The sequence below is a fragment of the Notamacropus eugenii genome, chromosome 1, assembly GCF_028372415.1.
Source record: "Notamacropus eugenii isolate mMacEug1 chromosome 1, mMacEug1.pri_v2, whole genome shotgun sequence".
NCBI lineage: Eukaryota > Metazoa > Chordata > Mammalia > Diprotodontia > Macropodidae > Notamacropus > Notamacropus eugenii.
This window is the reverse complement of record NC_092872.1, coordinates 727,334,821-727,345,264: the sequence shown is the minus strand read 5'-3', so window position 1 is coordinate 727,345,264 and position 10,444 is coordinate 727,334,821. Positions and strand designations below refer to the sequence as shown.

At 42.9% G+C, this 10,444-nt stretch overlaps 1 protein-coding gene across 2 annotated transcripts in view; it reads left to right on the top strand.

Moving 5' to 3' along the window:
- Positions 1–10,444, top strand: part of TCF7L1 (transcription factor 7 like 1) — a 224,833-nt gene that overhangs the window by 112,772 nt on the left and 101,617 nt on the right. The gene's annotated exons all lie outside the window — the stretch shown is intronic.

Sequence of the window (10,444 nt, the reverse complement as noted above, 5' to 3'; positions counted from 1 at the left end):
TGACCTGGGTCCAAATAGTAGTTGTGTGACCCTGTTCAAGCCATTTTAGTTTTTTCATCTACACAGTTGGGGTGGGGGAAGACACAATGACCTCTACAGTGCCTTCTAAATCTATGATATTACCCTATGAACCTCATTTTCCCCTTCTATGACAGGGTAGTGTTACTAGACTGGCCGATCTCTAAGGGTTTAGTCCAGAATCCCCAAGATGCACTTCCCTGGTTTTTTCCAAGACGTCTTGGCACAGATCTGTGTGAGGGGGCTTTTTAGCCCCTATCTCTTTTTCTGCCCATGAGCTGATTTTTCCAGGCTCGGTGCCTTCAGGGCAGCTGACCTCTTCTTGTTTTGAGCTGCTTTCAGGTCATTGCAGTAGTCCAGACCTAGCTAGCTTTCCTCCCTGCCTTCCCCATCAATGTTCCAAGGTTTTCAGGGAAGGCAGATCTTGACCTCCTGCCCTGCCTTGGTCCAAACCTCAGGAATCTTCATCCCAGGTGTATAACTGGTCTCTGACATAATTGTGCACACACTAATATAGGCTTTGCTCATTTGTCCCCTGGGGCCAAGGAGAAGCACATGGAGTATATCAAGACAGATCTGACAGGCTCCTGGGCTTGTCAGGTTTCGGATTGGGTTTAGAGAAAAGGATTGTCCTGAAAGGAAAATGTATATTCCCACAGGGGAACTTCTAGACAACAAGTATTTAGTTTCCCTTGGTGGCATTATGACCTGTATTTGTGATTTTGTTTCCCTATGTATTCACTTTGAGTTGTTTGAGAGGCAGGACGGTGATTCTCCAAAGTGTGGTCAGTGGACCCCGGGGTTCCCTAAGACCCTTTTAGGAAGGGTCTGTGAGGTCAAATCTATTTTCATGATTGTATAAGGACATCATTGCCCATTTAAATACACCTCCCTCTTCCAACTACATATCTGTGTGAGGCTAGATTTTCTGTATATCCTTTAACCAAAAGATATCACAAAAGATTGAATGAAGAAACAGGGGAGAATCCAGTCATCTTCTCCGTTGAATATCTGTTGCGAGATACTAAAGAGATTTGCAAAAAACAGTGCCCCTTCTCACTGATTTTTTTATTGGAAAATATGGATATGTCACAAAATATGTTGTTCATGTTAATATGATGGGTTTAGTATTGTTATTTAAAATAAATTAATATCTTAAAATTTATCAGTCTTCATCTTTAACATGATAAATAAGCGAAAGATCTTTTGGATCCTTGATAATATTTTTTGTTTTGTTTTGAGGGGGGAAGACAAGGTAATTGGAGTTAAGTGACTTACTCAAGGTCACACAGCTAGTAAGTCAAGTGTGTGAGGCCAGATCTGAACTCAGGTCCTCCTGACTTTAGGGCTGGTGCTCTATCCACTGTGCCACCTAGCTGCCCCATCATTTAACCTCTCAATGTCCCTGGCAACTCATTCAGAGGATACAGGGCAGTGAAAGTCCAATCCCCCTTGGTAGGTCAGCTTTCTTACCTGGGAATTCCCTATAAGAAAGAATTCACAGCTCCAGCCTTTACTCTCTTTAATACTTTGTTTCTAAAGCAAATCTCCTGTATAGATGACCCTGCTGAATCCTCATGAGATTGTGGTCCAAGGGATGATGGGCTTGGAATCCTAGTTCCAAGTTACATCACTACTCCTTCTCTAGTCTCAGTTTCCTTACCTATAAAATCTCCCCTAATTTGTTTATAGTATCAGTCTTTATACCTAGATCATGTATCCATTTGAACTTTATTCTTGTTTACGCTGTGAGGCATTAGTCTATGTCCAGTTTCTGCCACACTGCCTTACCTGAAAAATCAACTTCAAACAAGTAGTCTGGGAGTTAACAATCTTTATTTTGCAAAACTCTGGGAGTACAAATTCTAATGGAAGAGACAATTTCCTGCCCTCAAGGAGTTTACTGTAGGATGAGATAAGACCACACTCAAAAGGATACTGAAAAGGGGGAGGGGATAGCTGGGAAAGTCTAGAAGAAAGGAGTCCAAGCTTTAGACTCTGAGATGGTGATTGGCCTTTGTCTCCTTAAATAGGAGGGTTTGGGGGAAACCACCCAGTCAGTACTTACTAGACACAAGGCTGTGTGGTGTGATGGATAACAGACCAGCTTTGGATTGGAGACAACCTCCATTCAGTCCCCAACTTTGGCACATCCATGTGTGACCCTGGGCAAGTCACTTAACCTCTAACACTTTTACTGCCGTTACTGGAAAAGCAGTTACTTTTTGGCTTTGGGAGAGTAGTTTTTCTGCTAATTTGCCCAGGGTTACATGACCTGTGAGTGTCTGAGTCAGGATTTGAACCCTGACAACAACTTCAGTGCCTTATGTCCCATGTGTCATGGTACCTCTTGAGAATATTCCCTATATCTGTTAAGTCCCATGATAGGACCTCAAAATATATACGTAAGGCACTAGAATCATAAAACTAAAAAATGATTTCTTGTCTGCCCTCATGAAGGTCATAGTCTACTAGATTAACTCTGAGGTTGTATAAACTATAAGACATAGGGTATGTTGGGGGAAAGGGGAGATCCAGACAACTTGCCCCAGGAATATTAGAGGAGGAAGAGGACACTTTCTTCTGGATGGGACTGGAGGCTGAGCTGCTGAAGCCCACCAGGATGAGCCCTGGAACTCAGCCATAGGAAGTGAGGTCAATTCTGTCTCTTGCTGTGTGACCCCTCTCAAATAAGAAACTGAGGATCAAATGAGAATAATTTAAGTAAGGCACCACATAAATGTTAGCTGTGGCTACTGTTAATGGTAGTATTATAATTAAACTGTTGCCATTAGCATTATGTGGTGTGTGTGTGTGTACATATATATATCATATTGTATATATATTACATTGTGTGTGTGTGTATGCTATGCCAAATAGTTCTACAAGTACTGTCTTGATCCTCACAACAACCCTGGGAGGTATCTACATTTTACAGCTGACGAAACTGAGGCTCAGAGAGGTAGGGTCACATAGCTAATAAGTGTCTGTGGTGCAGGATTCACCCTCAGTTGTTCCTGACTTCAAGCCCAGAATTATATCCACCTACCTCCCTTCCAACCTCCCCTCCTTGAGCTCTGTAATCATCTTTAACACCCAACACCCTGCCCCCCCCCACACACATATAGTCATCCAGCCTACTATTAAGGCACCCCCATTCTCCTCACAATGTTGGAAAACTCACTTCATCAGACAGCTCAATAGTTCTTTTATCTGGACCTGAGTTCAAATTCAGACTCAGATTTTTAATAGCTGTGTGACCTTGGGCAAGTCATTTAACCCCTATTGCCTCAAAAAAAGGGGCTTATATCCGTTTTACTTTCCCATTTCAATCGACTGATTTCCCAGCCTGCAGAATCTGTCGTTAATGTTCTAACCCCGTTTCTAACCCTGTGTATAGCTATAGCAAATATCATTTTGTTACTAATTATGTATTTTAATTATTTCCAATCATGTATAATATATGATTTGTTTTATTATTTGTTTCTTCCTCCCTTTTTCTCCTTGCCTTTTTTAGATACTCACCTGGGATTTCATGTATGTCTATGTCTGTCTGTCTGTCTTTCTCCTTCCTTCCTTCTCTCTGTCTGTCTCTTGACTGGGTCACTAAAAAGTAGGATTTGAATCTAGGACTTTCTGCTTTCAGGCAAGATCTGGATGCACTAAGCCACACTGCTTCCACATTATAGCCTAATAAAACCAGCAGTCCAACCAAAGAGAGGAAGCCTAGGGGTATTGCCCAGAGGCCTGGGCTTGGAGCCCCGAAGACGGTTGTTACAGCTCCTCTGACACTTATTAGCTTTGTGGCCCAAGGGAAGTCACTTAACCGCTCTGGACTTCGGGTCATAGCTCCACCCCTTCCTCCCAGGCAGGTAGTGACTGGGTCTTTGAAGGATTGCTCTCTGCCTTGATTGAGGGGGTTTCCTATGCTGGTGATATCACAGATCCTAACCACTAATTATTAATACTCTTACTGCCTTGTAGTACTTCCTTCTGTTAGCTCATTCAGTCTTGACCACAATCCCATCCCTTCTCAGCACCTCAGTTTCCTCCTCTGTAAAATTAGGAGATTAGACTGTGTCTGATCCCTAAGATTCCTTCCATCTCTATCCATATCCAGCATCTTAGCAAGGCAAGTAGGTTGGGTTATCTTGGTATCTGCCTCTAATTTGTTTTTTGTGACATTTTGGGGAAAAAAAGCCAGCAAACAGCCATTTATTAAATGCCAGCTAGGTGCCAGACACTGTACTAAGACTGGGCACACAAAGACAGTGTCAAATGCTTTCTGTTTGCTTAAGACCTCCCCAGGGCCCATAACACATTTTCCTTACATTTGCTTGTGTCTGAGTCAAGGAATACCACCTCTGCTTAGTTTATGACATTTCGGGCGTCTTCCCTCCATGGCTGCTTTCCTGTTCCTTTTTGTCGAACATATGTAGCCATCCACTTGGATGTTTTTCCTTTTATAGAGTCTGTTCATCATGCCCTCTGCGCCTGCAATACACCCTGGGTCTTTGCGTCAGATTATTTATTTTGGCCAATTCTTATTCCATTGAGGTCTTCCAGATGATTTTCTGGCCCTCCATCCTCCATCTGAATTGCATTATCCGAGTGATGCCCTTGCACTGGCAAACCTTGGGTACCAGGAAGCCTTTCAGATGGATGCTGTGAATTGGGCGTCCAAGCTTCAGCTACTTTTCCTTTGGCAGCATTTGTAAAGTACTTTGGAAGGAAACTTTTGATTTAGGAGAAGGGGAGGGAAGAGGCATTATTGTGTTAGGCAGAGAAAAGACCAGAAAACGAATTTGTAAAAGATCCCTGGCTTTGCGTTCAGGAGACCTGCATTCTAAAGCCCGATCTTTTTAACCTTAGACAAGTCAGTTCATCTCCTTGGCCCTCAGTTTCCTCACTTTTAGAAAGAACAAATTGCATTTCCAGCCCTCAGTCTATGACTGTATAACCTGGATTCAAATTCCTCCTCACTCACTTATTACTAGTGCTGTGTAACCTTGGGGAAATCACTTCCCTGAGCCTCAGTTTTCTCATCTGCAAAGTGGGATGTAAATAGGGTAGCACAGCATTTAAAAGTATTGTAATTAGAGTCAGGAAATATCCTACATTCAAACCTTGACTTACTATTTGTGTGGCTCTGGGCAAATCATTTAGCTTCTCTGTGCCTCAGTTCCCTCATCTGTAAAACAGATAACACTAGCACTTACCTCACCGGGATTGTTGGGAGAACCAAATGAGATAACGTCTGAGATAAAATAAAAGCATTTTTTAAAGCCTTAAAATATGATATAAATGTTAGCTATTATTGTTAAATTGGACAAGTTGAATTAGATGGTCTCTGACATCCCAGTTCTGTGATTCTGCATGAAAGGCAACATGGTTTAGTGGCAAAGGCACTGAATTTGGAGTCAGGAAAATCGGAGTTCCAATTCCACTGTCAGACGCTTACTAGCCATGTGACCCTCGATAATTTGCTCAACCCCTTCGGCCCCATTTTTCTCATCTGTAAAATGGGAAGGTTGGATCCCATGGCCTCCAAGTCCCGTTCCAGCTCTCAAATGATGATCCCTGAAGAATCCGTGAGATTCCTACACATATCCACTTGGATTCAGAGTTGAGCAAGGTTGCTGAGGCTCAGACATGCAAGTACGAGACCCTTATTTTTTTTCAAATCTTGCATAGCGATTTGAAGAAACAAAGGTTTGGAACTGGATGACCATGAAACTTTTGTGGCTCCCAGGGTGGGAAACAGCTGTGAACTAGAATTTTCCGAAGAGGCCCCTCTTCCCTACTCACTTCTGACACCCTGCCACAAACAGCCATGCACTTTTCCACATGCTTTGCTGAAGAAAATACCCTAATCGTTGCCCAGACTATGTAGATAAGCCCTGATTGGATTCAGCTTTACCACTGGGGCTAAGGGTTGGGGGGAAGAGAGGGGAGGTGGGGGGAGTGGGGGTGGAGCCGGAAGTGTACATATATTAACTCCCCGGGTGCAGAGGGAGGAAGAAATGAGTGGTCCTTAGTACCACAGCTGTGTAAACAGTCCAGGGAGAGAAGGGCCTCCAGTGACTGCTGAGGCCCTGGAGCACTGGATAATGGTGGCTTGGGTAAAGGGGGTGGGAGGGAGAGGGAGAAGCCTATTTCTCCAACCCTGCAGAAGGAGGTGGGGGGAAGGGACAGGAGGGCTACTGGATGGGATTTCGAAGAGGAGGTTGAAGTGAATAGTCTCCCAGGGTGTTCAGAAACCCTTTTTCCTCTGCACAAGAGGAGCATTGGACTTTTGCTTAGAACACAGAATAAAGTGATGGAAGGGAGGGGCAGTGTTGAGCTCCAAATGCCCCTCTGAATAGACAGAAGAAGGAAAATGGCAGAGGGACTAAATGGGAGAATGTACCATGCCAGGGATGAGTGAGGAGCTTACTCACTCACTCACTTTGGGGATGGTTCTCTGATTTGTTCAAAATTCAATCAGTCTAGCAGTTCCAAGGAGCAAGGTAATGTTCTAAAGCTACCCAAGTCCCAAGAGAATACGTGTAGACAGCAATGGGGAGCAGAAATAGCCCTGGGTTTATTGTCTTCAGACTTGGGTTCAAATCCCAGCCCTACCATTTGGCCCTGGCTATGCAACTGAAGCCATCTGGGTTTTGGTTTCCTCATTTATAAAATGAAGAGGACTTTTTTTTTTAATGATTTCAAAATTGCTTTGTAGTCCTGATATTTTGTGGAAAAAGAATTACAATCCAGGACAGTATTTATTAGGGATTGTTTCATTCTTTGTATTTTTAATCTGTTGTGCCTAGAATTGTGCCTGGCATAGAGTTGGGGCTTAATAATTCTTGTTGATTGATTTATATGACAGGCTAGCATAATGAAATAGTAGAAAGCATGTTGGAGTTAGAGGACCCAGGTTCAATGCCTACTACTTGTGTGACCCTGGGCAAATTACTCAGCCTCCCTGGGCCTTGGTTTCCATATGTATAAGATGAAGGGTTTGAACTAGATGTTGTCCTAGGTCCGTTGTGAATTCTTACCATATCACCGTTATCATTAAAACCAAGTGGAGATGGCACAAGGCCCCTGTCTTCCCCATCGTCCTTTCTACTACTAGTCCTGTCTTGACAATGCCTTGCTCATGTGCCCACAGAAGATAAGCTGACATCCTAATACTTTTACCCAGCTAGAGAAAGCACACAATAGGTACTTTATCTACCTGTGTGATTGTCTGCCAAATATTGACCATAAAGACACAGGGTATAGGAGCAACTTGCCCCCAAACCATTTTGACTTGAACCACACTTAAAAAAGAAAGAAAACCAAGAATCATAGCAGTAATAAAACAAGAAAAACCAGGATGATAACCATCTACATAGCAAGCGCCACATGATGCAGCCAAAAGGCCTTGGTTCAAATTTTGCCTCTGATCCTTGCTATTTGTGTGACCTTGGATAAGTCATTTCCTTTGCTTAGCTCTCATTTTCCCTAACTGTAGAATGAGGAAGTTGGTCTGATGTTCTAACTCACACCCATCAGAATAGCAAAGTTGGAAGAAATGAAAATCAAGGATATTAGAAAGGCTAGAAGGAAACCAGGTACACAAATATACTGTTGGAAGAGGTGCAAATTAGTCCACTTGTTCTAGAACGTAACTTGGAACTGTGCCCCCAGAGCCACTGAGCTGTGTAACCCCTTTTCCTCTAAAATACTACTAGTAGGTTTGTCCCCCCTACAGAGATCAAATAAAGTGGAAAATGATTCATTTGTATGAAATATATTCATATATTAATTTATATATACTTATAAACATATATGTATCTGTGTCTCTGTGTGAGTATGTGTATATGTGTGTGTGTATGTATGTAATCGGCTCTTTTTGTGGTGGGAAAGAACTGCGAGTGTCCCCCAACTTGGAATGGTTATCCAATTTATGGCATATGAATGCAGTGGAACACTACTGTGCCATAAGAAATGATGTGGTTTCATAGAAACTTAGACTTGTATAAGCTGATGCAGAGGGATGGAAGCAGAATCAGAACCATTTATATAATAACCACCACATCGTAAAGGTCATCAACTTTAAAAGATTTGAGAACTCTGAGCAGCACAATGACCAACCATGATTCCAGGGAACCAATGAAAAACATGATACCCTCCTCCCGATACACTGGGGGAGTGGGGATGGGGGGGGGCAGTGCGAATGAGACTGGGAAGATTTGTAACAAGGGTTTTGTTTTCCCCCTCCCTTTTACCAATGCGGGTGGGGTGGGGCAGAGAGAAAGGAAATTCATTTTTATGTTAAAAAATAAAACTTTTTAAATAGAGCAGGTTAGACTGCATGGTCTCAGAGGTCCCTTCTGGGTCTAGGGCAGAGAGAAAACATTTTTAAAGCAACTTACATCCATGTTATCTCATGTGAGCTGCAAAGCAACCCTGTGAGATACATGCCACAGGAAAAGAAACCGAGGCTCAGATCAGTGATAGAACTTGACCAAGGTCACATTACTGGTTTCAAAGACAGGCTTCAAACCTAGGCCTTTCTGATTCATTGAATCCAATCCCCTCATTTTAGTGATGAGCAAACTGAGACCCACTCTGGGCCTCAGTTTCCTCATGTGTCAAATGAAGGGATTGAACTAGTTCTAAATCAGCTCAAAATATTAATAACTTATCATCAAAGCAGACGGTAATTAATGTTTTTAGATGGGTCAGATTTTAAGGTGAGTCAAAACAGAAGGATGTGGGATTTCCACCCCTAGAATGGATTACTTCAATCAGAAGTAATCAGAGAAGGTTTCATGGCACACATGTCATAGTGCCATGAGGGCTGAATAACATGTCCATACTTGGAAGCTGAGAATGAACATGATAAGACAAGAAAGAGATGGTGTTCTAGATAGAGGGAAAAGTATGAACAAAAACTTAGTGGGGGGAAATGATGAGAAGTAGAGTCTGTGATAAAATTATCCTATTACCTTACTGTTACCCCAAAGGTCTGCGCCCATTGGTGTACTCAAAATCAGGAGGACCTGGGTGACAATCCCTGCCTTTACTTTTCTCTAAGTGTGTGATCCTGGGCAAGTCACTTAACTTCTCTGAGACTCAGCTTTCTCATCTATAAAAGAGGGATGAGAACAACAGTTGTGGTAGGCATCAAATGAGGTCATGTCTAAAATGTGCTTTGCAAACCTAAATGTATTTTCTTAACATCAGCCACTCTTAGTGCCCCTTTGTCATTATAGTTCAGGATGTCCCTTAAAAACAAACAAGCCAACTGTGGAATCACACTGTGATGGAGGTCAAAGAAGACCTCAGAGATTATCTGGTCCAACCAATTCATTTTACAGATGAAGAAACCAAGACCCAAAAAGGTTGTGTGATTCACCAGAGGGTACATGGCATGTCAGCAACAGAGTAGGATTTGAGCCCTGGGTCCTTTATGTCTTCCTGGTACAACATCCTGCCTCCCTTTCATCTCTGCCCCCACCCCTCCACTCTCTCCCCTTCTCCATGCACTTGCCAGCTATGTTAGAATTCCTATAGGTTTGCTTCACAATGGGAGGGAAAAAGTATGTATTGCTTAGACTGATTTTGTATTCAAACCAACATTAATTAGATGCCTGCTCTGTGAAAAACTCTTTGGCAGGTGCTAAGGGAATGAATGAATGGATAGATGAATGGGCGGGTGGGTGAATGGATGGATAGGTGGATGGATGGATGGATAGATGGATGAATGGATTGATAGTTGGGTGAGTGGATGGATGGATGGATGAATGGATGGATGGTTGGGTGGGTGGATGGATGGATGGATGAATGGATGGATGGTTGGGTGGGTGGATGGATGGATGGATGGATGGATGGATGGATTAGTGGGTGGGTGGGTTGATAGACAGTGAATGAATGAATGAAGTGAATGGAAAAGCACTTATTGAGGTACTCATTGAGCACTCACTGTGTGTCAAGAACTTTGCTAGGTCCTGGAGACATAAATGTAAAAAAAAAACAGTGTCTCTGTTCTCAAGGAGCTTAAATCTTATAGGGGGAGACAACGCACATAGGGGAGAGGTGACCAGGGGAGGGTGTTCTGTCCTTAAGGCTGACTAGAGATAATTGGGTTTTACCAATCAGGATATCAAAACTCCAGAGCCAGAGGTGGAAAGACAAGTAGATCAGCTCTTCTAGGGTGTGGCTGCTGCAAGGTTGAGAACAAAAACAGCAACACCTGGAGCGCATGGCAGAAAGATGGCTAGGATAAAGCATGGTGAGGCATCTCAGGCCAACCAGATGTAGGGAATCCAAGGAAAAAGAGGCATGGTACCTGTGCTCACATAGTATAGTGCAGATGAGAAAGTATCAATACAAATAACTAGACCTCTGACAAGTGACTCCAGGAAGTAAGAACAGTACTTTGAGTGTT